The 5,000-nt window shown below is 52.7% G+C and overlaps 1 non-coding gene across 1 annotated transcript in view; it reads left to right on the forward strand.

Annotated features, from left to right (window-relative positions):
• Positions 1-3,444: 3,444 nt before the first annotated feature.
• Positions 3,445-5,000, forward strand: part of LOC124730377 — a 1,909-nt gene continuing 353 nt past the window's right edge. Inside the window, exon 1 of the ribosomal RNA XR_007007996.1 lies at positions 3,445-5,000. This exon is cut by the window's right edge and continues 353 nt beyond it. This is a non-coding gene — a ribosomal RNA (small subunit ribosomal RNA).

Consider the following 5,000-nt stretch of genomic DNA (forward strand, 5'->3'; position numbering starts at 1 on the left):
GACCAGGAGGTCCATGCGGAAAATACAATATCCCACCCTTTCGACATCCACCATTGCGCAGATCAGGCACCAACACCCACACATGTCCTATACAACGGTGCACCCAACATCACAATAGTACCTCCTGTCACAGCGCACAAACAATGACATGAGTCAAAGACACAGGTCTGACACAAGCATAGAATTGGAGCGCCGCCTCTAATAAGCCAAAGGTGCATCCTGACGTGACAAATCTGATCATGTCACAAGCATTCACTTACTATAATCACTATCAACGAACCTGCCGCCCCCGCCCCCCCCTACACCTTTCCTTACAACAACGTGTAACCTAACCTAACCTAACCTATGTTGTACCTTAACCTAACCTATGTTGTACCTTAACCTAACCTATGTTGTACCTTAACCTAACCTATGTTGTACCTTAACCTAACCTATGTTGTACCTTAACCTAACCTATGTTGTACCTTAACCTAACCTATGTTGTGCCTTAACCTAACCTATGTTGTGCCTTAACCTAACCTATGTTGTGCCTTAACCTAACCTATGTTGTGCCTTAACCTAACCTATGTTGTGCCTTAACCTAACCTATGTTGTGCCTTAACCTAACCTATGTTGTGCCTTAACCTAACCTATGTTGTGCCTTAACCTAACCTATGTTGTGCCTTAACCTAACCTATGTTGTGCCTTAACCTAACCCATGTTGTGCCTTAACCTAACCCATGTTGTGCCTTAACCTAACCCATGTTGTGCCTTAACCTAACCCATGTTGTGCCTTAACCTAACCCATGTTGTGCCTTAACCTAACCCATGTTGTGCCTTAACCTAACCCATGTTGTGCCTTAACCTAACCCATGTTGTGCCTTAACCTAACCCATGTTGTGCCTTAACCTAACCCATGTTGTGCCTTAACCTAACCCATGTTGTGCCTTAACCTAACCCATGTTGTGCCTTAACCTAACCCATGTTGTGCCTTAACCTAACCCATGTTGTGCCTTAACCTAACCCATGTTGTGCCTTAACCTAACCCATGTTGTGCCTTAACCTAACCCATGTTGTGCCTTAACCTAACCCATGTTGTGCCTTAACCTAACCCATGTTGTGCCTTAACCTAACCCATGTTGTGCCTTAACCTAACCCATGTTGTGCCTTAACCTAACCCATGTTGTGCCTTAACCTAACCCATGTTGTGCCTTAACCTAACCCATGTTGTGCCTTAACCTAACCCATGTTGTGCCTTAACCTAACCCATGTTGTGCCTTAACCTAACCCATGTTGTGCCTTAACCTAACCCATGTTGTGCCTTAACCTAACCCATGTTGTGCCTTAACCTAACCCATGTTGTGCCTTAACCTAACCCATGTTGTGCCTTAACCTAACCCATGTTGTGCCTTAACCTAACCCATGTTGTGCCTTAACCTAACCCATGTTGTGCCTTAACCTAACCCATGTTGTGCCTTAACCTAACCCATGTTGTGCCTTAACCTAACCCATGTTGTGCCTTAACCTAACCCATGTTGTGCCTTAACCTAACCCATGTTGTGCCTTAACCTAACCCATGTCGTGCCTTAACCTAACCCATGTCGTGCCTTAACCTAACCCACGTCGTGCCTTAACCTAACCCACGTTGTCGCCTAACGTAACCCACGTTGTCGCCTAAACCTGCTCTGTAATTGTTATACGACTCGTTCAATTAGTGTAGTGTTGCCCACCCGCAACCCTCGCAATATAGTTCGCTACTCGCACTCCCCGCTCCCCTGTGTATCGCTTCATGTTAAACACCTTGCAAGTCTTGCTCACTTTCCACATGCTCCTGCTGTACACTGTAATGTGGATGGCAGCAGGACGTACATGCCGCCCCTCCCCACGTCCCCACCTTGCCCCCTGCCTTCGCAAGCTGGTTGGTGAGAACTTTGCATGTTCAATGCCCTCCGCATGCGACGTACTCAGGCTACGTTGTGGTGCGGCCTGTGTCAACTGTCCGCTAATGTCGTACGCGTAAACCACAATCTGTACTGCACATTCGTCCTTATGTACTGAATGATACATCGTGGCACATGTGTGACCGTACAACGACTGCGCCCAAAAACGGCGGACCATACAGTGCAAATATTGTGCACGCAGCTACGTGTCGTCTCCCTATGAGAGCTGGATTGCAGTGTGGTACGCCATAGAGACGTGTGGGAGGAACGGACGCCGTGGATGGCGATCAGCATGAGCTGTCTGTTGATGTATTCGGACCTAGTCGTCTCTCCTCACACACCGTGATGGCATGGTGCACCGCGTTCCATATCTGCGACATGCTACAGAGGCCGGTTGACAGTCGTTCGAGCAATGGACATCGCATACGTACGGGGGCCACCTTCCACGTATTGTCTAGGCGTGCACATTTTGTTGCGTGTATGTGGGCAGACGTAGTGTGGCGTGACACCTGACACAGGCATGCAATAATCGTGGAAGTTGCAAATGGCGATGGACGCCTGCGTTTTCTGGTGAAGTTACGCAAATGAACAAATGGTAACCTGTTGTGGTGCGGTTGTTCTCGCTAGGGGTGAATCGGTGATGGCGACGATAGGTTGAGGTACTAACCGGTTGTTCCAGCGATACCCACCATGCCGACGAAACTGAACGGCATCTGGGTGTGAAGCGATACGCGGCGGTGGCTGGGTGGGACCGTCCCCGGCCGGTGAGGGGGCGCCTCCCGGCGTGCTGGCCGCGCGGTGCGTGGGCGCACGCGCTACAGCCGGCTGGTGGGGGCGGCCAGTGGCAGGCGCGCCGGCCGACGGACGCGGCAGGCGTCGCAGCTGCGCGCCGGCGCACCCTGCGCGCGGCGCCGTGCGGCCAAAGTAGGTCCTCGCGGGCCTGGTGCGAAGCGCGGTGGACATCTTCAGTGTGCTGGTCCGATTGAGGACTGTGTGCGTTGAGGATGCGCTGCCGCCCGGCGCTCGGCGCCGCGACGCCGTCTGCTGCTCGGTCGCCCCAGCGGTTCTCGCTGGTGGTTTGTATCGCAGCTGTGCGGATGTGTTGGCGCGTGCGCTGTGCTGGGAGAGTTCGCTTCGGCACCCAAGTGGGGCTTTTGTCCTTCTGTGGCGCTGGCGTTGGAGCTGCCGGTCACCGTAGGTGGCGCGTGTTGTCTCCCGCCGGCAATGCCACGACAGCACGCTCCCGGGCCTCTGTCGGCAGCGGCAAGCTCAGTTGGGAGCACGGGTGGTCGCACCGAAAGCGTCTACTCGCCTAACTCCGGGCGATTGCGCCTCTCTCGAACCCGACCAAGTACTTGGGACGGCGCTGCGCGCCGCCGGGACCTGAGAGGGTTTCGAGGTGTATTGTGCAGGGGAGCTCAGCCTCCTCCTGTTTGCAGAATGATTGAGCGGACGCTTGCGTGTTCGCGCGGGCCCCCGGGACACACTCCCGGGCGGCCGGCTGCTCAGCTCTAGTTGACGCAGCTCCCTGGTTGATCCTGCCAGTAGTCATATGCTTGTCTCAAAGATTAAGCCATGCATGTCTCAGTACAAGCCGCATTAAGGTGAAACCGCGAATGGCTCATTAAATCAGTTATGGTTCCTTAGATCGTACCCACGTTACTTGGATAACTGTGGTAATTCTAGAGCTAATACATGCAAACAGAGTCCCGACCAGAGATGGAAGGGACGCTTTTATTAGATCAAAACCAATCGGTCGGCTCGTCCGGTCCGTTTGCCTTGGTGACTCTGAATAACTTTGGGCTGATCGCACGGTCCTCGTACCGGCGACGCATCTTTCAAATGTCTGCCTTATCAACTGTCGATGGTAGGTTCTGCGCCTACCATGGTTGTAACGGGTAACGGGGAATCAGGGTTCGATTCCGGAGAGGGAGCCTGAGAAACGGCTACCACATCCAAGGAAGGCAGCAGGCGCGCAAATTACCCACTCCCGGCACGGGGAGGTAGTGACGAAAAATAACGATACGGGACTCATCCGAGGCCCCGTAATCGGAATGAGTACACTTTAAATCCTTTAACGAGTATCTATTGGAGGGCAAGTCTGGTGCCAGCAGCCGCGGTAATTCCAGCTCCAATAGCGTATATTAAAGTTGTTGCGGTTAAAAAGCTCGTAGTTGGATTTGTGTCCCACGCTGTTGGTTCACCGCCCGTCGGTGTTTAACTGGCATGTATCGTGGGACGTCCTGCCGGTGGGGCGAGCCGAAGGCGTGCGACCGCCCCGTGCGTGCTCGTGCGTCCCGAGGCGGACCCCGTTGAAATCCTACCAGGGTGCTCTTTATTGAGTGTCTCGGTGGGCCGGCACGTTTACTTTGAACAAATTAGAGTGCTTAAAGCAGGCAAGCCCGCCTGAATACTGTGTGCATGGAATAATGGAATAGGACCTCGGTTCTATTTTGTTGGTTTTCGGAACCCGAGGTAATGATTAATAGGGACAGGCGGGGGCATTCGTATTGCGACGTTAGAGGTGAAATTCTTGGATCGTCGCAAGACGAACAGAAGCGAAAGCATTTGCCAAGTATGTTTTCATTAATCAAGAACGAAAGTTAGAGGTTCGAAGGCGATCAGATACCGCCCTAGTTCTAACCATAAACGATGCCAGCCAGCGATCCGCCGCAGTTCCTCCGATGACTCGGCGGGCAGCCTCCGGGAAACCAAAGCTTTTGGGTTCCGGGGGAAGTATGGTTGCAAAGCTGAAACTTAAAGGAATTGACGGAAGGGCACCACCAGGAGTGGAGCCTGCGGCTTAATTTGACTCAACACGGGAAACCTCACCAGGCCCGGACACCGGAAGGATTGACAGATTGATAGCTCTTTCTTGATTCGGTGGGTGGTGGTGCATGGCCGTTCTTAGTTGGTGGAGCGATTTGTCTGGTTAATTCCGATAACGAACGAGACTCTAGCCTGCTAACTAGTCGCGTGACATCCTTCGTGCTGTCAGCGATTACTTTTCTTCTTAGAGGGACAGGCGGCTTCTAGCCGCACGAGATTGAGCAATAACAGGTCTGTGATGCCCTTAGATGT

Source organism: Schistocerca piceifrons, unplaced genomic scaffold (genome assembly GCF_021461385.2).
Source record: "Schistocerca piceifrons isolate TAMUIC-IGC-003096 unplaced genomic scaffold, iqSchPice1.1 HiC_scaffold_1239, whole genome shotgun sequence".
Taxonomy (NCBI): Eukaryota; Metazoa; Arthropoda; class Insecta; order Orthoptera; family Acrididae; genus Schistocerca; species Schistocerca piceifrons.